The 20953-nt window shown below is 46.9% G+C and overlaps 1 protein-coding gene across 2 annotated transcripts in view; it reads left to right on the top strand.

Annotated features, from left to right (window-relative positions):
* Positions 1–20953, top strand: part of FAM107B (family with sequence similarity 107 member B) — a 220069-nt gene that overhangs the window by 143803 nt on the left and 55313 nt on the right. Inside the window, exon 1 of one of the 2 annotated variants that reach the window (XM_032425567.1) lies at positions 316–407. The exons of the other annotated variant lie outside the window; for it this stretch is intronic. The gene's annotated coding sequence lies outside the window, so the exon portion shown is untranslated. Of the gene's footprint in view, positions 1–315; positions 408–20953 lie in introns of those variants that run through there. 2 annotated transcript variants of the gene reach the window in all.

Raw genomic sequence — 20953 nt, 5'->3', positions numbered from 1 at the left:
CAAGTTTCTGAAGCCAACCAAACTCAAACAACAGAAGGAAAACCTCCCGGAACCGAATCCTCCGACTTTCTCCGAGCTCCCGCCTGGCCTGGCGCACTCCCCTCGGGGCCGCGGCGGTCCGGAGCGCGGAGCCCGCAGCCAGCGCGGCGGGGCGGGGCCTGGGCGGAGCCTGGGCGGGGCTTCCGCAGTCGCACCCCGCCCCCAGCCCTGCCCCGCCGCTTAATTCGGATGCGCGGGGCCGCGGGGTGTGAAAGAGCCGCCCTGCGCTGGACGGGCCGCCGCTACCGTCAGAGCCGCCGCCCGTGCCGCCTCGGGGCCGCCCTGAGCAGCCCGGCCGCTGGGCGCCGCCGCGGCCGCCCGGAGCGAACGCCGGGGAGGGAGCCGCGCGCCTTTGTGAGCGCGCCGAGGTAGGTTCGCCTCCCGCACTTACTTTGCACACAAAGACTGGGAGCTCGGGGTAGGCGGGTATCCGCCGGGGAGACTGCGCGGCCGCCCGCCCAGCCCCGACCCCCGGCCCGAGGGACCCCAGGGCGGAAGGGGCCGCCGGCTTTCCTTCCCCGCGGCCGGCCGTCAGCGCGGCGCGGGCGGTGGGGCGGGGGTCCCTGCGTGCGCGGGAGGAGGACGCGCAGGGGGGTGGGCGTGCGGGGAGCCCCGGCCACCCCGCGCCGTGCCCGGGGAGGGCCTGGGGTGCAGGGCCGGGGCGTGGCAGGGCCCGGCGCCGTGGCCCCCGGCCCGAGGGGCGCTGGGGAGGCGGGGGGCGCTGCGAGGAAGGGGAGCCCAGGCGGCCGCTCCGCTCGGCTTATTGTTGCTTCCTCGGCCCTGAAAATGGAGAGACCCTGCCTGGAGCTGGTGCGCTGCCCACCCGGAGCGCCGCGCGCGGCCAGATGCCGAGCCCTAGGCGCCCGGTTCGCCCCTCGCTGCGCGGGCGCGCTCGGGGTGGTCGGAGCGGGCTCCGGGGTCAGAGCGAGCCTGTGCCTGGGCAGACAAAGGAGGGGCCGCGGGGGGTTTTCCCCACTGGTTTAAAGGTGACTGTCGCACTGTTTCCAAACAGTCTGCAAGTAACTTTTCCATTTTTGACTCTTTTACGTTCCCACTCTTCCAGTAAACCCAGCATGTTGGGTGGCGTCTGCAACCCGAGAAGTCCTAAAAATTGGGTTCCCATAATTTCTCTCCAAGCATCTTCGGGTCCCTTGGGGATGGCACGGCTATGTATGGCCAAGTTTTGACATGCTGCGTAGGGGATGGTAACAGCCCCCTCTGAAATGTGGAGGGAAATGCTGTTGAGAGGGTAAATTGCAGATCTTTAATCTCTGCAGCAAGGTACCATACCCTTCCTTCCTCAAAAAAACAAAAAACAAAAAACTTCAGTCAACGATAGTAGAGCTACGTTATTTGAGTAGAATGAGTATGATATTAAAGGGAAATACAGAAAAACGGGATGAGGCTTGTTAAACTTTACATTCTTTAACTTGAGGATTTCTTGCTAAAAGGTATGTTAGTTTTTTCCTCTTACCACGTCCCCTTGGCCATTATTTTGGAGATACTAGCTGTCCAAGTTGATTTAAGTTGAAATAGTACCTCAGGTGCCTGTCTGGAGATTTCTTAGTGGTAGGAGTTTCAAGTTTTTTAAAACTTAAGTATAGAATGATGTATGTTTATTATAAAATTGAAAAAATACAGAAGAGAAGGTCACTTATGCCTACCACCCAAACACACCCTCAGGGTGAAGGCATCTTAGCTTGATTTATGGCTTGGCAGCCGCGGTATAATTGTTTGAGAGAGAATCTGTGTGTGTGTGAATAAATGGAGTTACTGGTTCTTAATCTTCACCAGTCACATCAGACTAAAATATACCAAATAACCATAGTCTACCATAGTGGTTTGCCACTTTAACACAGGATTAATACCAACAAGTTGTCTGAAATGTATTTTCTTACAGCCTTAAAATAACTACCTGTACAGAAGGCGGAAGGGAAGAAATAGGAAAAACAAGGTACTTTCCACTTAATTTGGAAGAATAAACCAACAGAAAAGTTTTAGGGATTGTGTTCTTTAGATTTCAGGAATAGTTTTGGATTGACTATTTTTTTTAATAAAAAAAATTTCAGCTTATAAAATATTTAAAAAGCAAAATTCTGCGATTGATGAGAAGTATGTGATGGAAAGACACTCTTTTTTTGTAGAACAAGGAATGACAGAGGTTTTATAGCCAGATATATGTTTACTTCTGAAAGTAAAAAAAGGATTTCCCCTTGAGTAGCGAGTGGTTTGGAGTGTGTGTGTTCTGTAAAAAAAAGAAAGCCAAAAAATAACACATTGTTCAAATGTAGATTTGTCACTGAGTGCTTTTGTTATTACATACCCTTATTTTCCACTTGTAAAATTTTCGGACGTTTCATTTCTCCAATTTCCACTTGTAAAAGTTTTGGACATCTTCATTACTCCATGCAAAGTAAAAAGAGGTCTTGGAGGCAACTGTGTAGAAGTAGATCGATCCTGAGGATGATGCAATCAATACTTTTCTAAGTCAGAAGAATTTACAAGAAGGAAGTTGTGGCTTTGTACTATCAGGTGCAGTCTTTGTTCCTGTGCCTGACTTGGGGCTCCTTAATCTGCATACAGGCTTTCAGGGAGCTTTTGCCCCTGTAAGTAAGTAGTGACTTGTAAGTCCCGAGTGTGAAGTGTATGGTGCGAAGTATGTCGTCTGCTGTAATGATTCGCGTTCCTTCAGAATCAAGGGGACCTTATTTATCAGAATTTTTAGATACTGTTTTTCAACCCTCCTGTGGCCTTGGACACCATAAGCACTGTAAGCATTGTAAGCCCAGCTGGAATAGAGGTCAGAGTTGAGTAGCTTTGCCTTTTTTCTATGATGTTGCTTCGAGGGGAGGAGAGAAAAGTTTGGGGTTGGTCCTGTATCGTGGACTTGCTATGGCTGTTTGTGACGGCCAGCGTCTTGCCCACCTCCCCCCCCCCCCCCCGTGGACTGCAGAATCCATTCTTGGGCTGTTTAAAAGGAGACTTGGTTTGCGTTTTCGAGAAGTGCTATGAGAAATCCTGTTCCTGAACTGTGGTAGGGTGGATGCTCTTACTCATTCCTTTCTTTGTTTTCTTAATTGTTTAAAATGTCACAAGATAGAGGGAGAAGATTTATACTGATTTTCTTTGGGAGTGGTTGAGGGGTGGAAGACTTTTCTCTGAAAAGAGGGACCCTAGTAGATTAGTAATGTGGCTTTAGTGTTATTAGTGAGGTCTTGTCTGCACCTTCTCCTCTCCAGGATTCTGTGCACAGAATGTGTTTTAAAATGGGTCAGGAGGCGCGCCTGGGTGACTCAGTTGGTTAAGCGTCTGCCTTTGGCTCAGGTCATGATCCCGGGGTCCTGGGATCGGCCTTGGGCTCCCTGCTCAGCGGGGAGTCTGCTTCTCCTTCTGCCCCCCTCCCCCCCACCTGCTCGTGCCTCCTCTCTCTCTCTCTCAAATAAATAAATAAAATATTTCAAAAACTTAAAAAAAAAAAGTTGTTTAATGACTGATGTTAAGAGCTGTGAATTAAGGTAACTGAAAGAATGATGGAAATCACAGCTAAAGCTGAGGGGTCGGGTTTCTGACTAAAAGGTGAAGGCTGGGGAGAGGCCCGGGAGGGAAATGCACGTCACTTGCTCAGGGCTGATCAGTTAAGAGCCTGGTGGTGGTAGGGGTGTGGCTGAACACAGGAAGAGGACTGTTCATTTTTGTCTAGAGTGTGGCTTTCCAGTGTGGAATCCAGGAGAGACAGGGAAACTATGGTATTGTTTTCATGTTCTTGCTGGAGGTAAACCTCAAGGCCAGGGGCCCTTGGAAGCCGGTTGTGGTGGGGACACGGGGTCCTGAGCTGTTCTGAAGGCTTCCCAGGAGCTGAGGGCTAGTGTCATGCAGGGGAGGGGGGTAACTGACTACAACTATGCCTAGCAGAAGGTCTGTTACAAATGAGAAGATAAGACAGGGTTTGTGGAGAACTTGTGGAAAGACTTCCCTCATGTTTTTCAAACTCCGGTGAACTGTAGGAAGGAGAATGGAGGGGAGAGGTTCAGAAAAAGGAAGGAATGTTGCCTTAACAGCAGGTGGACGCTTTAGCCCGTCGGCCGAGGATTTCACTGGAGGGGAAGCAGTGGGCCTCGAGTGTGGTAGGGCTGTACCCCCAGTCCGTGCTGTGTGGTGCTGTGTGCAGGGGGAAGTGGGAGGGAGGCATGGTTTGGTGACAGTAATGTTCCCCCCACACAGCCAAGTCTTGGGGTTCTGCGGTGTGAAGAAAACGCCCATTAAAAAAAAAAGAACCCCCCCACCCCTACCCTTTAGAGGCCTTGAAACATCAAGGGCCTCTAGGCTGTCCACAGTGCTTTTCCTGCTTATGCTACTGAATCATAAATTCAGTCATTAGACCCAGAAGTCTTAAATGGGGGGATGCCCAGCCTATGCAACCTTCTGGGTTGAGTCATGTGTTGTGAAGTCTCCTCCAGAAACAGGATTGAGAAAATGCAGGTTACAGACCAGCTCTCTGCTTCCTGGCTGGTTGTAGGTAGATGTGGTTTGGAGGGTTCTTGGTTATCCTTGTTGTCAGTGCCGACTTGTGTTGCCCTGGAGCGTCTACGGGGTACTGCCCTGCTCAGTCCCAGCCTTGGGCTAGAGAGTGCGACTGGGGAATGGGATGCCTTTCTTAATGTGGTGCACGGGAAGCCAGACACCTGTGAATCAGAATCCAGGCCCCAGCTTTGTGACCTGCAGCGAGTCGCAGAACCCCTGGGAGCTCCAGTATTCTCATGTGGGAGATGAACTTAGTAAGACCTACCTCCCCAGCGCGGCAAGGGCAAATGCAAGGTCACGAAGGCCCAAACATACAGTTCCCGAGACATGGGCATTAGGCTGTTGTACCGTTGCCCACAGTCTTTACTCCAATTTCTAGTAACTCCGCAGCAGTGGTGCCAAGATGCTGACGAAGGACACGTAGGGAAGGGTGAGGGACTTCTCCCCTTCTCTCTTCGCCTGGCTCCTCAGGATGCCGTCATATCTCAGGAGTGTTGTAAAGATAACCTGGCTTTGATATGAGAAATGACACGTTCTGTTACATCCTTGGACACAAGGTTTGTCATAATAAAGTGTATAGGAGAGACGGCTGTGACTCTCATGTAAACTTTTCTGTCATTATTAACATTTAAAACTCAGCACACTCCATGAGAGTTAAGGTTACAACTCACATTTTATCTGGGCCTGTTGCATGCTAAGGAGCTTACGAAACTATACAGTCGTATTATAAACTCCTGCAGTATGAATAATCAGAAGTTGTTTATGAGTGTCTAATGTGGATGACTTCAGATTTCCATGTCCTAGAGGAAGTTGTGGATATGTATATGTAGAAAGACTTTCTTCATAATATTCTTTTCCCTTGTAACTTAATGGCATTTAAAATAGCTAAAGCTGTGGTCAGAGTTCTTATTTTTCTTGCTGTTTTTAATGGATGCACAGAGTAATATAGTGTAGTGTGGGGGGGGGAGAGAGACCTGGATTTAAAAAATTTTCAGAATCTTAAATGCAAGCTCCGCATTAATTAGTATGATTTTTTGAGCAGGTCATTTATGTCCGGTTTTCTACTTCCTCATCTGTAAACTGGACGTAATCACCCTTGCTGACCTCTTAGAGCTGTCTTGAGGGTGAGGTGAAGCTTGCACGCTTTATAGCTAGTGGAGTGGTCCCCTGATAAGTTGTCATCCAAGGGACTTCCCTGTGGTTCTGTGGCACCCGGGCCACTCCTTTAGGACAGGGGTGGATCTTTGAAGGCAGAGGAGACAGAGAACAGACAGTTAGGGAAGATCAGCTGCAGCATCCTTTAGGTTTCTGCCGAAGTGAGAACATGTTACTCTGTGCTTGTGGAAAGGAGGCATCTTGAAGTACTAAAGTGTCACACTTAGAGTTCACCCGGGTTAGCCTGTCGACCTAGGAGGGCTTCCATATTCTTTTTTTTTTTTTTTAAGATTTTATTTATTTATTTGACAGAGAGAGAGACAGCGAGAGAGGGAACACAAGCAGGGGGATTGGGAGAGGGAGAAGCAGTCTTCCGGCTGAGCAGGGAGCCCGATGCGGGGCTTGATCCCAGGACCCTGGGATCATGACCTGAGCCGAAGGCAGACGCTTAACGACTGAGCCACCTAGGCGCCCTGGGCTTCCATATTCTCATCTGTGAAATATAATAACAGTAAACATAGTAATATTATTTTTATTATTACCAACTTACAGTTCTCGAGGACTTCCTACCTGGCAGGCATTGTGCTAAGTGCTTTATGAGATTTCTTCATCCAGCAAGTATTTAACGAATTTTCCTCTATGCCAGGCTCTGTGCCAGACTCTGGGGTCCGTGGCTGGGACAGTGGGCAGGACTGACGAAATCCCTGCCTGCGTGGAGTTTTCATTCTAGCGGGAAGACAGACAGTGTGTGATTCCAGGGAGCGTCAGTGCTATAAAGAAACCAATCAGGGAAAGGGGCTGGAGTCTAGCAGGGGAGGAAGTGGTGTTTTTCATAGGGCAGGGCCCATCTGGGGAGGATAAGTTGAGATCTCAAGGAAGGAAGTGATGAGCCTCGCCCCCATCCGGCTGTGTAAGGGCAGGTGCAAATAACAGCTCAGAAGCAAGAGGAGCTTGCTCTTGGGGAAGGGCAAGAAGGCCCTGGTGGATGGAGCCAGTTGTGGGGGGTGGGGTGGGGAGGAATATGAGGTGGGGTCCAGGATGGGCATTGGATCATGTGGGGCCTGAAGGCCATGGTCTGGTCAGTCGTGGGAGGGCTCTGAACAGGGGATGGTAGAGCTTGGCCTTATGTTCTCTACATACCTCTTTGGCCTGGAGTGCAGTGGTAACTGCAGAGGGTCCAGAATGGAAGTCCAGAGACTCCAGAGTGGGAGGCTTTTGTGAGTCCCCAGGGATGTTGTGATGACTGGGATGGGACTGGTGAGAAGTGGTTGGGTACCTGATGCAGTTTGAAGATGGAGCCATCGGGACTCACTAATGGATTGGAGCTAATATTCGAGAGGGAGAGGAGTCATGAGGGACATCCACACTTTTAGCCTCAGCAGCTGCATGAAGGGTGGCGCCATTTATTGATATGGGAAACCAGGAGGGGCCAGGGGAGGGTGATGTAACGCTCACAGCAGCCTCTGAGAGTAATACTGTTACGATTCCCCTTTCACAGATATGGAAACTGACACTTAGAGAAGTGAAGAGTTTGCCCTGAAGTGAATGAAGCTGGGTCAGGATTGGGATCCAAGTCTGATCCTCGCCCAAGCTCGAATTCTCTACCATTTCTGCTGTACTCTATAAAATACCTGAATTCGCTATTATCACGGAGTGGTATGAAAATGCCTGTGTGAACACTCTGGAAACACATCTCTTTTTTATGTCAGTGTGGCTTTATTGAGGTATAATTTCCATTCCCATAATTCACCCATTGGCAGTGTGCGGTTCTATAGTCTTTAGTAGATTTACGCAGTCGAACAACCATCACCCCAGTCCTCTTGGAGATTTTGCAGTTGGTTCCTGTTCCTATCCCCATTCTTAGGCAACCACTCATCTTCTGTCTCTAGAATTTTGCTTTTTCTAGAAATTTCACCCTCAGAGAATCATATAAGATGTGGCCTTTTGTGTCCGGCTGTGTTCGTTTTAACAGAACGTGTTTTAGTTCATCCACTGTTGTGCCATGCATCCGCTTTTGAGGAATGTGTTTTTCCTTTTGTCAGGAGGAGGTGCTCTGTGCTGATGAGAATGATTTCCATGAGATGGGTCAGTAGTATTGCCTGGCATTTACTGAGCATTTACTATTATGCGGGGCGTGGCAGTGTTCATTGTCTTCTCTGATCTTCCAAGGGACTCTTTGAGGCAGGTAGCATTATTAGTGTTGGATAAATGAGACACTAAAGCACAGAGAGATTAAAAAGCTTGCCCAAGGTTACCATGAAAGCCGGGATCACACTCGGGCCTTCTCCCTCAGAACCATGTCTGTGTTCCCTGTGTCGATACCGCGTTTGGCTTCTTAACTTCAGAAGGGGTTTGGGAGTAATGCACTTGCCAGGTAAATCCAAAATTACAGTTTTCAGGAGAATATTCATACTGCGTTTTTATCTTTGGCATTACCCTATGGAAATTATAGCGTCTTAAAGTGATTCATTTGTGAAGTAGCTTTCTTTTAGGCATCACATAAAGATGGCGCCAAATTAAAATCACATAATTATGTCATGAGGCAGAGCTTGTGTATTTGAGTAGTTTTAATTATTATGTTTACCAGAAATGCCATTTTTGTACAAACTATCCCCAGGCTATTGCCTTATTAATGGATGGAATTTAATTAGGCATGATGCATTTTTCAATGTTTATATAATTATACATTAATACATTTTTCCCTCTTTGTAACAATTCTGTATTCAAGCAGTATTTTTTCCTATTCACATATAATCCATATTGGGAGATTTCATATTCCCTATTGAAGAGGAATTCTTTGCGTATCCCCAATATTCTGAAAACTTTCAAAACATTTTAAACACCTCCTCTGTGTTTTTCTGTTTACCTTTTTTTTTTTTTTTTAAAGATTATCAAATAGCTTGGTAAGAGCTGGTTATATAATTTTAGCCATCTTGAGTGATAGCCCCTTTGGAATCAGGACTAACTTTACACCAGGATGCTGCCCTTGGTTTCTCGTGAGACACTGTACTGGCCTCACAGCTTCCGGACTTTCTGAAACAGAATTATGGCATCGCTAAACTAACTCTGTAAGTGTGGTACATCTTTCACTTTTTAGGGATTTTTAATTACGGTCCCAGTTTACTAGTTTACTAAAATAGCAAACGGAAAGAAAAAGCTGCTCTTTATTTTAGAATACCTGGTTTGAAGAGTCAAAAAATTAACAATTTTGCATTATGATCTACAAAGATCTCCTTCAGATCTTTAAAAACTCTCTATACGGTTAGAACCGCAGGGGAGTCTGCTGTGTTTTAAAAGAAGATTAACCAGTGACATGGCAGGTCTTCGAAACTGGTGAAAGGAGACAAACACCGTTCCACAGCCATTGGGGCAGTTTGGGGAGTGGCGGGTGAAAAGCCCTAGGACTTGAGCTAGAAGCTGTGGGCAAGTCCGATTAGGGGGCAGAGTTCGAGCCCCGCAGGGGGCAGTAAAGGAGCCGTATCTTCAGTCACCATCGCCCTCTGTTCACGTTGACGGTTTGCATCCTGGCTGGACAGCACGTTTCAGCTGCAGAGGCCACCAGCATGCGGACGTGGACGTTGGAAACAGGTCCCAACCTGTTTCTTTTCCCATTCCAGGCGTGCTTCTGACTGGCCCCACTCGCCTTGAGGAGAGGGGCTGTTAGATTGGAAACACAAATCAAATACAATGAAAACCGTAGGGAGTGAAGAGCAATGGGTGCTGTACGTGTGAGATGTGTGCCCTTCCCATTATGTACGTTATTACCTCCGTTAGATATGTTTTAAAAAAAGCAAGACAGGAAACAAAAAGAAACTCAGGCAAACTCTCCGGGGAATAAAGGCGGGCGGTGGGAGCGTCGCTCAAGAAGGCAAAAGCGAAGTTGCCACTTGGGTGTTGCTCACCTCTCTTTTCTCCCGTTGCACAGGTAACTTGCTTGCTTCAGATGCTGATTTTCCTGCTCGGAGCAGTGATTTTATGCTCTTTACGTGAATGGGTTTCAGATGAAGCTGGGGCCTGCTGGAAACCTATTGGCAAATTTGTTAGCAGAGGATCCTATACATTTCCTCTCTAGGTCACCCCAGAAACTAACTGCCTCGTGTTCTACTGAATCTTCTGAATCTTCTTACCTGAGTTTCCCCTTTCTGTGTGGGGCTGCGTGGGGCCCCGCCGCCCGGACCCCCATTTCTGCTGATGGGCCCTGCCCTTTCATTGTGGGGTGGCTGAATGCAAGGTTCCAGAACATAAGATGGCAAGGTCTGGGGGAGGGCAGGGGTCTGTAGAACTCCCATCAACCCAGCGTTGACTTCGCTCCCATTAGGTTTCTTCAGACTGGCATCGGAACAAAGCCCACACTTAACTGTCTGATTGTTACGCTTCCTGAAGCTTTTTAACTCTGGAGCAGCTCTTCTTCCCAACCCTTTTCTCCAGAGCTGTTGATTTGTGGAAGAATCAGGTCAGTTGTCTTGGAGAGTGGCCCACATTCTGAACTTGGCAGATAGTTTAAACCTGTTCCACTAGTCTCTGTAGGTCTGTAAACTGGAAGTTAGCCCTAAAGCTCGATTAGATCCCAGTCCAGTTGTTTGGGTAAGATCAGTCTGTTGATGGTGGTGTGTACTTCACGTTGTGTCATCTGAGGAAGGTGTCTGGGTGTCTCCCTTGCGGTGATGCTTAGGTGGCTCACTGAGTTCACGGGGTGGCCGCTTGATCCTTTCATTGTGAATTTCCTCATCCTCCTTCCCCTGATGTCTGTTGGCGTCCCCTGAGGACTGTTACCCAAACTAGGGTCTCCGGAGAGGTTGTTGATTCTTCTTTCTTCAGGAACATGGTTAATGAGAGTGAGGTGGAGTTTAGACTGGCCAGGGGTCCGGGAAAACCAGCGATGCTGATGCAGCTTAGGGACATCTAGAGTGTTAATAGAGAAGTAAAGACTGGTCTGGCTCTCTCCAGATATCGTGAATGCTTCCTATCATTAGAGCTAATTACCACTTGCACAGTCTTTTATGACTGTTAACTGCGTCAGGTTAATTTTATTGTAAGCCTGGCTTAGCAGCAGCGTTAAATTCTCTCCTGTTGTTTGCGTAACTCGGGTGCCTGGCCACCACCTAAATTAGGAGATTATGACGTGGGTTTATGAGATTGAATCCGGTGTGATGGTGTGCACCATGACAGATTATCTTTTTCAATAATCATTTTAAATCTGACAAGTAAGGACGTTAAAGCCCTGTCTTTCCTTAGAAAAGGTGTCGCTGATGAGTTTAAAACAATGGGAGTGAAAATGATAAATCTGAAAAAGTTTCTGTTCCGCCCGGATTTAAGAGCAGTGGACCTTGAGTGACAGCTTTTTGACTTCATTGTTAAACTGGAAAGGATAGATTCTTGCCTTGTTTTCAGCAGGAAGTAATTGAGAGCTCCTTTTATAAAGGAGGGTGGTTACAGCAAATGAATTTAATTTACATATGCTCCTTCCCTGCTAAGCCTCACCTGGACCTACTACACCAGCATCCTGATTTGGGGACAGCCTCAACCTTTGAAAGCCACTGGAAGGGAAATATATTGAGTCCTCCTATCACAGGCAGGCCTTCCTTTTGCCACTGTGTGTTCCTGGAAACCACTTGTGAGAGGGATCATCACAAAGCAGGTTCTAGGATTCCCATAAGCACAGTCTCATGATGAGGAGTTGTGTTTGTGACCACACACTTGGTATCAAATCATGGCTGTGACCAGTAAATCCTAAAAGAAAGGTGTGGGTACTAGAGGCCTAAAGGAGTTTGAAATTGTAAGCCACATGACGTTGTCAGAGAGGGTTTGAGCTTGGGCAAGCCATAGAGATCAAGAGATGATCTAACCCAGACTCCTCATTTTTTAGTGAATAATCCAATGCTCAGACCTGGTAACTAGCTGGCCTCAGACCACCACAGCTAATCACTGGTGGAGTTGGAACTGAACTTGGTCCAGAAGGAGGGTCACTAATAATTAGTGTGTTTCTTGTGCACATGCGGAATGCTCTATGTGCGTCATTTTTTTGATCCTCATCCAATCCCATGACTATATTTTACCAAAGAGGACACTGGTATATAGAGACCTTCAATAACTAATCCAAGATCACACAGAACTCATATACACTCGCTACAGAGAACGTGTGCTTGTCCACCTTGGGGCACTGTCTTTCTCTTCACCCCTTCTTTCTTTTCCTCCTTCCTTCCTTTTTATTATTTTTTAAACTTTGTTATTTTTTACTAAAGGGTTGCACTCTTCCTTATGCCCCATGAACATGGCCATTCTAGGACCTCCATATACTCTAAAAATCTATATTAAAAATCTGTAAGCTCTAATTTATTGTAAATACGGTCAATGGAAAATGAAGCACTCACCATAAGAAGTATTTAAATAATTAATTTGCTTATTTAACAAGTAGTTCTACTTGGCTTCTTAGCATGTTGAGCTCTTAGATGATAGATGGTTCAGGACTCTTAAAAGAGGTCTAGGTAGGTTTGAACGGATGGCCTTTTTCTTTTGATAAATACCCTGTACCCAGCCAAAGCTTGAAAGACATAATTCCTTTGATCATTACTGAAAACAAATTGCCCCTCATCCTTTAATTATTGGGAAACATGCCCGAGGCCCTGGCTGGTGGTGGGGTCTGGGAAGCAGAAGTTTCTGGGATGAGCGCCTTGGCCTCTTCTGCTCCTCCTCCTGTTTCTCTTCTCCTTTAGTCACACCCTGGGAGTCCTATGGCACAGATTTCATCAAGAGCAAGTCTTGTGGGAGCCAGTGGGCCGAGGGGTGGTGCGCGGAGGGCAGTGGAGGTGAGTCGTCAGGCTTCTGGAAGCGGGAGATGGTGTTTGGTGTTGGTTTTCTGAGCATTAGCTTCTTGCTTCTTAGGACTGGAAGACTCAGCTTTTTCTCTGTCCACGCCGTCTCCACAGAGCATGCTGTGGGTGCAGCGGGGGCATTTATTAGACCAGTTGGTCTGTGTCATGTGAGTACACAGGGAGGGGAAATGTGGAGACCCTGGGAATGTCCAGGGAAATGTCCACTTGGATGTCTCTTGTACTCTGCTCTGTTGGGGACTTTAAACAATTTGTGATAAAACAAAAACACAGTCAGCTTTGCAGCTGTCCATATATATATGCCCAGACTAGGTCTTTTTTTTTTTTTTTGGTTTTGTTTGATCTAAATGCTTCTAAATTGCATTTTTCATGAGCTTCCTGTTTGATTTGTACAGCTGAAATCTGTAATGATTGGATCTACCAAGACTGTTTTTTTGTTTTTTTTTCCTTTCTCCATTTGCGCTAGAAACAAAACAGCTTACAAATAGTCTGGAACATGCTGCATCCATGTGCGTCTCCGTGCGCCCGAGCACATAGCTGACTAACTTCATATACTCCTATTTATAGCCTCTTCAGAGTAAGTGTAAAACGTTAGATGTTCCCTCTACGAACCTCATGTCGATTAACACGACTCTTTAAATGGAAATAAATGAGTTTTTACTCACGGATGAGTCACTTGATAATCTCCTTTAAATGCACACCCGCTGTTTCTCGGGAGCGGATCGCTCCAGTCACGAGCCCGAACTGTCAACAGGAGTGACGGGGGCGGGTGGTGGGGGGGACGGTGGGGATGAGGCCTCACAGCGTGGCGCTCTCGCTCGGCACTGCTGACTAGACCAGCATCTCCCAGCTCCTTCGTGCATGTGCAGGACTAGAATTCTCTTCCCTCCATCCCTAATTCAGTACCGGTTCCTTTGCTCTCACCCTGCCTACTGAGTGTCCTGGCAGCAGCCGCCCCAGTGGAATGTGAACAAAAACCAGATTCAAAACTTCCGAGTCACAGGGATGATGGTGACACTTTCATTGCAGAAAAAGAATGATGTTAGGAAAAAAGCCACTCACACCATTCTGTCATCGTAAAAAACTGCCTTTTTTTTTGGATGTGCAGGTTCTTTGTTCTTGTTCATACTGACAGAAGGTCTTAAAAACCTTAAAAGTAGTTACTCATAACACCAACAAAAGCCTAGGGATTCATTTGAATGTGTGGGAACTATCTTTGCTGACTCTCGTCTGTTAACATCTTGACTTTTAGTGCAAGCAGCTTCCTATGAGTGAATACATATGTGATTTCTTTCTAAATAAATATGTAAGAATATATTTTGGTAAAGAAATATATGAGAATACAGTTCTCTAAGAACAAGTGTTGAGTTTTCCCCGTGATTGTGGAAGGATGCTCTTCACCTTACCAGTCCCTGCAGGGCTTTTTAAAGTGTTGGTTATCATTTATTCCAGAAACTGGCATGCTAGAAAAAACGTGCGCCTTATTTTAGGTAGCCTTAGTGGTGTGTAGTAAATTCTTTTAAACTCTGTGAGCTCCAGTTTCTCATCTCTGCAATGTGAATATTAGGCCGGTAATGCAGGTTAAGCCCCAGGCACCGTGCCTGCATGTAGGTGGTAACAAATGTTAGGGTTCTTCCTTTGCATGCTTCCCCCAAGCTGGTGTCTGCATATGAGATTAAACGTGATTGTTTTCACTCACCCAGTGGAATAAAACTGTTCAGCTCCACTGGACTCAATTAGAGTCTGCCCAAGGTTTGGGATGAGTGCCCACTTCACCTGTCCCATCCTGGTGGGCCTTCTATACTTGAAGTGCTGAGCCAGTTTTATAAATAGTGGTAGAATAGAGGGATGCGTTAGGAAGCTCTGAGTGAGGGGTCAAACCTGGGACTCTGGGGCCTTATGAGAGAGTGGAAGAGAGAACAATGGACCCAGTATGGATATGGTATTTCTCATAGTTCTGGAGGCTAGAAGTCCAAGATCAAGGTGCTGACAGATTTGGTGTCTGGTGAGGGCCCTCTTCCTGGTTTGCAGATGGTGGTCTTGCTCACATGGTATCCTCACATCGTAGAGAGAGAGGTCATCTCTCGTGTCTCTTCTTCTAAGGGCACTAATCCCATTCACGAGGGCTCTACCCTCGTGACCTAATCACCTCCCAAAGGCCCCACCTCCAGATACCATCACATTGGGCATTAGGGCTTCAACATAAGAATGTTGGGGAGGTGTAAACAGGCAGCCCCTACCAGTGGCCAGTGTGGACAGAGGTTTAAAATCTGTGGACAGGCAAGGTTCTTAGAAACAAAGACATGTTCTGCAGAGAAGGTCGGATTTCGGTGGTCCGGCGTGGAAATGGAAGTAAGGAGGTTATGATGAGTGAGTCAGGAATCTCAGCCAGAGGAGAAAATCAGGTCAGTAGGTCACCAGCACCTGGGAGTTGCAGTGATGGCAAGTTAGGGTTCTTGCCTGGTTCACTTGTGGGTCATGGGCTCCTGTAAATGCAGGGACTGACTTGTTAGGTGAGTGGTCCAGGGTCAGTGGTTAATGGTAGGAGAGCAGCCCACCAGGTACCTCATAGACGGGGATGGTGTACCTTCTGTTTACTTTGGGATAAGCTTGGTGTGTGTCTTTTACGTCATGAATAATTATTAGTAGAGCCTTCGTCCAGTCTCCACAGTGACCTGGTATCACTGACAAATAATTTAGCTTTCCTTGGTACATATCCTTGGTTGCAGATACCTGTTTCTTGTGTGTTTGAATAAAGATCCTTGATCAAAGGTTTGACTGACATGAGGTTCTCTGGGAAGCCCCAGGCTTCCTGCCTCACTGTGGGGAGCTTGGCTACCATCTCTCTGCCTGCTTATTATTTGCATTCTGAAGAACATTCTGCATGGCATTTTTCTGTGTTCTTTTCTCTCTGGGTGTATGTTTTCGGTGACTCTCGGTTTTGGCTGTGATCCACTAGTGCTGCACCCTATAATACAGTCACCTAGCAGAACCCTAATTGCGCCTCCTCGCCTGGACCTCCTCAGGGCATAAGCTCCACCTAATGCCTCAGTGGCAGGACTAGTGAGAGGCAGAGAGGAGGAAGAGAGGAGCGAGAGGATGCTTGGCCTTCTTTTACTGGTCAGCCTGATTAGAAGGGCTTTGGGAAGTCTTGGCTGCCTGGCAGTTGGGGCGTGAGGGAGCGGCGGGAGTGGGTGGGGTAAGTGGGGTTCCGGGCCATCTTGGTCTGTTGATAATGCACCCTGTGTTTCTTGTTCCCCTTGACATGGGCTCTCTGTCCCTTCTGGTGAGAGCTTCATTCCCCAGAAGAAGAGTTGATGTTCTTCCTTGAAGTTCCATGAGCACTACTACAGCACACAGCATACTGTCCTGTTTTGAGACTGCTCGGTTGGTGATGAAGTGGGGTGAAAGGCTCCTTCCCCCTGGGATGAGAGCGCGGAACTCACCTGCACATCGTCCCCCGCCGAGAAGTGCCTTTCCTCGTTTGGGTTTCTCTGTGGTCACTTGATCACAGATTGCACTTTTCCATCTCTGATCCAAAACTCGGAGGATGGAGATCTTGACCTCCAGAGTGCTTTTTCCTAAGTTCTGCTGCCGCTCCGGGTCGGACTCCGATGGATGGGGTTCAGACTGTGAGGAAGCTGGGCTGGCTTCGGTCCTGCCATTCAAAAAGCGCATGAAGAGTGTGCGGCCTCTTTCTTCAGCCTCTGTTTCAGATTCACTGTGTGTCAGCATCGAGATCTGCACAAGTCCGAGGAGTTCCTTTTCATAGGGATCCGTTTACATCTGGTTTTGTATCATTTTAGTCCCATATTGCTGAGCTTAAAACCCTCCTTCTAAGGACTTGCCTTGAAACCCACCCCCGTCTCCCCAACACCACCACCACCTCCAACAGATCCTTTTAGGGGAAAGCACGGTCCTGTACTTGAGGCTGTGTCCCCAGGCCCCGGATCTCAAGAAGTGGCCTTGTGATACACTGCAGTGTCCCAACCACATCGAAACACATATGGTTGATCCTCCTAGTGAGCGGACGATGTGTGTCTGTGTGTTCCCCTTCCCTTTGCTTCGGTTGCTTGCTTCCATTATGAACTCTTCCCCATCCTTCCTGGCAGCTGGTGTTGGCAACTGAAGGTGCCGGTTGGTGGGGCTGAGCCTCTACTTCTTCCTCCGTCCCCACTTACCCTGTCTTCGTGATTTCGGGTGGGTTGGCACGTCAGGCCACAACTTCCGTGACCCCTTGTGGAAAAAATAAAATAAACGGAGAGCTACACAGCAAGCTTGTGGGTGGGTGGCTGCATGCCCAGGAAGGTGAGCTTGCATCCTGTTTTGGGAGGTCTGTGGTCCATACTGCGATTCTGCATTTCATGTCACTTGTCACTAATGAGCAGGAGATTCTTTCTCTTCTTTCTCTGTAGTTTGTTTAGTTCTGGGTTACGTAGATCTCCCTAAAGAGTCCTGACCCTGGATCTTAAATAAGACACAGACCGTCTTTTTAGCTGAATTGAAAAGGACATGTCCTCCCCTCCCTCCCTGGGTAGCTTTCGCCCAATGAGTCCTTTTTCACCGTTTCTTCAAAGAGAGGCAGTGTGATTTGGCACTCTCCAGGATCAGACTGCTTGGGCCCACCCTCTGGGTCTTTAGTTTGCCAGCTTTCTTGTAAAGTGGGGATAATAATAGTGTACACTCGGAGAGAGTTTCACAGAAATACCAGCAGTGCACGAGCTGCATGCCTGCATGTAGTAAACACTCAGGCACATGTGAGAAAACATGGCTGTGTTCTTAATAATGCATCCTTCACCATTCGGGTGTCCTCGAGGTAGGGCCACTATCTGTTCTCTCATCACGACCAGAGTAAACTGTTTTGAGAACAAGGCATGCCTTTCTGGGGACGACAGGGGAGAGTATTTGAGGTTGGGAGTGTCCCAGAAAATCCCATCTCTTTGGTAACCTGTGGCAGGTGGGATGACGATGACGTACTTTATGACCGAAGACAGGGTTTTATTCTAACGCACCATAAGCTGGAGTTTCAGCTGCTGTCACAGAGAGCCAGCTCTGAAACTCTCCACCAGGGCGGGGAGCCTACACAGTCTCCAGCATTAATCCTGAGCGCCCTACTGTGTGTCTGCTTATGGGAACTGGGCCTTGGTTGCACAGCCACCGCTGGTGTGGACACCCGCAGGTGAAGCCGCAGTGAGACAGTGCCTGGAACCCTCCCGATGGCTTTATAAGGCTGGGGCAGCGCATCACTTTAAGCATCGGCCAGTTGTTCCCTTGCATTTGGTGGCGTAGGACTCTGATTCCTGAATCAACCATTTCTCCAAGTGTTGGAGTGAATCAGAAGCTGGTCTGGCCCCTGCCACCTCCCTGACCTAGTTTCCAACCGCTTTCCTCTTTCCCTTGCTCCAGCCACATTGGCCTCTTTTCTGTTTTTCCTAAACAAGCCAAGCACACGCTTGCCCAGGGCCTGTGGGGCTCTCCAGATCCGCTCTCTGGAAAGCTCATCTTAGATATTCAGAGGCCTCTCCATCACCCCTTATGAAATCAGCCCCCTGACCTTCTGCACCCTCTTACCCTGGTTTATTTGTCCATCAAATAAACATTGCAGATGCCTCGTAGGCTCGTTTGTTTCTTGCCTGTCTTCCCCTCCACTTGCACCACCAGTGGAACATAAAGTCTGTGAAACGAGTGTTTCCAGCAACAGGGACTCTGCTTTGTTCTTGGTTTGCTCTAACCCCAGGTGTCCTTCCACTGGATGCGACGCCTTCTCATGCTGTCCAAGGAACACAGGATAAGAGGTCCTTAGGTTTTAATCACTGAGTATAACTAAGTCATTTGTCTTCTCAGCAAGGAAGGAAATATTTGGGAAGAAAATTCTGCAGAATACATTACTTTAGGTTCCATCTTGGTATGAAGTCAGGATCTTGAGAGGCCAAGTATGAGGATCACGTTAGCATTTCCTTTGGTAAATTAAGATGAATTAAAGGCCAGTGAATTAAAGGCCAGGCATAATCCTATGCCTTTGGCCTTTAACAGTTTTTTTTTTAATAGAAAATAGCCATGTGTTCCGTGTGCTTTTTTTTTTTTTTGTGGGTAAATGAATGAGGGATATTGTTCACACTGTTGTTCATTGTTCGTACTTTTGCTGTTTCTTTTTTTTAAATTTTTATTTATTTATTTGACAGAGAGAGACACAGCAAGAGAGGGAACACAAGCAGGGGGAGTGGGAGAGGGAGAAGCAGGCTTCCCGCCGAGCAGGGAGCCCGATGTGGGGCTCGATCCCAGGACCCTGGGATCATGACCTGAGCCAAAGGCAGACGCTTAACGACTGAACCACCCAGGCGCCCCACTTTTGCTGTTTCTTCTGTAGTGTGGCCTTGACTTTTAAATTCTATGTATTTAGTTGCACGTAGGACTTATTTTGAGGTACCCCATATCTCTGGAAGGAACTAGGGGATGACAAAACAATTTTATCCCTGTCTTATCTCCTACTGAGAGGTATTGAGTAGCCAACTTGGTTTTGGAGATTCTGTTGCCTCTGTGTGTTTTTACATGGGCAATGCTGCTAACAGAAATTCCTGTTTGCTTAGGTAGTTTCCATTTCTTTGGCTGATAAGCTCGCGGAAGCAATTTTAGGGTGGTGGCTAGCCGGGTAGGGGGGTAGGAACTTGTAAATAATCAGAGTAGGGTTTTGAGGTGAATCTCTCACTGGTTTTATCTGGTTTATTCCAGTTGCAAGATTTTGGTTACCTTGCAGTTAGAAGGCTTTAAAAGGAGTATGCACTGTAATAGGGAAAACAGATAACTAACTGGCTTGTGAATATTAAAATACAATTCCGTAGGCATTGCTGTTTCCAGAGGATTTGAGTCCTTTTATTCAGTAACTTTGTGTCTTCTGTGTTCAGAGGTTTACACTAATCACCGCGGCTGTTTACAGGTGGTGCTTAATAGCAGAAGCTACTTCTGAGAAGCGTACATTCTAATAAATTAGTTTTCAAAGTTGGTGTGTCAAATCGGTAACCATTTCAGAAGCAATTAAGGAAATATCTTCCCTCTTAGAAAATCAGTTAATTTACTGCCTTGAGCTTTATGCATCATATAAAGAGTGAGTCTTTGCTTGGTGTTTGGTACCAGAGTTTTTCTGAGACGCTTACAGAAATTAATAGAAAGTGAATGCATTTTTTGTTTTGTTTTGTTTTGTTTGCTTTGTTATAATTTTGGTAAAGTCTTAAAATTTGTGAACAAGGCTGTCCTTTTTAGCCCCCACCTGAACAAAAACATTTTCACCTTTGTGGAGAGTGTGATTGGAAAAGGCACTTAGGATGGTGGTAAATCACGGGTGACTTAAATCCCTGCATTCTTGGAGTTAACATGGTTCTGCCAGTGTTAGTTATCATCCCTGATTTGTCAGGCATGATGTGCATTTTCCTCTTCTGCCCCTCCCTCATTCGAATCTCTTCTAAGATAGTCATGTTTGTCTTGTGCTTAACAGGAATTCCCAATACTTTGTTCTGGTGACTGAGGTGCAGTTTGGGTTTTCTTGCCTTATCAATGGCCCTTAGTTGCTCCCTGACAATGGGATACAGATCTGAAATGAAGAATCCTATTATTTATAGCATGGACCAAAAAGTGAACAATTTGGCAAGATCCCATCTCTTACCATGTTCGAGATGGATTCTTTTTCCCCCAAGTAAAGACCGGTCATATTTATAAGCTGGTGGTATTCTTTCAGAATCTTCAAAGGAAATGTGTAGCCATGTTAGTGAAGGAACTTGTTTATTTTAGATTTTTCTTCTGTATATTTCTAATCTTGAGAAAAATCACTCAGATTTGGCAAAGTAAGAGATGAATAAAAATGGATTGTTTGTGGAGTGTATTAATTAAACTTTTTTTTTTTTAAAGATTTTATTTATTTGACAGAGAGAGACAGCGAGAGAGGGAACACAAGCAGGGGGAGTGGGAGAGGGAGAAGCAGGCTTCCCGCTGAGCAGGGAGCCCGATGTGGGGCTCGATCCCAGGACCCTGGGATCATGACCTGAGCCGAAGGCAGACGCCTAACGACTGAGCCACCCAGGCGCCCCTAAACTTATGTTTATTAAACTCCTAATGGAAGACCCAGTGTCCTGTGCACAGATAAGTATGTAGGATATTTACCCTTGGGGAGTTTGCATCTAGTTTGGGCCTGTACTTAAGGTTAACAAATACGTTATACAAAGTAGTTGCTCATTGGAAGTGAAGTTGGTACCGTGTTGCTTATTGAACTTTCCTGATTAGAAGGCTTTGTACAAAGTACATGCACTTGGCCTACTTGGCTTACAGACGGAGAGCCCTGTGAAGCCCTTTTTAAACATAAAAGTAGGACAGAGTTCATTTGGGAAGAACTGAGGAAAGGAGCCACCATTCTTAGGTAT

This window comes from Phoca vitulina, unplaced genomic scaffold (assembly GCF_004348235.1).
Source record: "Phoca vitulina isolate PV1807 unplaced genomic scaffold, GSC_HSeal_1.0 scaffold33, whole genome shotgun sequence".
NCBI classification, from domain to species: Eukaryota; Metazoa; Chordata; class Mammalia; order Carnivora; family Phocidae; genus Phoca; species Phoca vitulina.
This window is presented reverse-complemented; position numbering and strand designations above follow the sequence as displayed.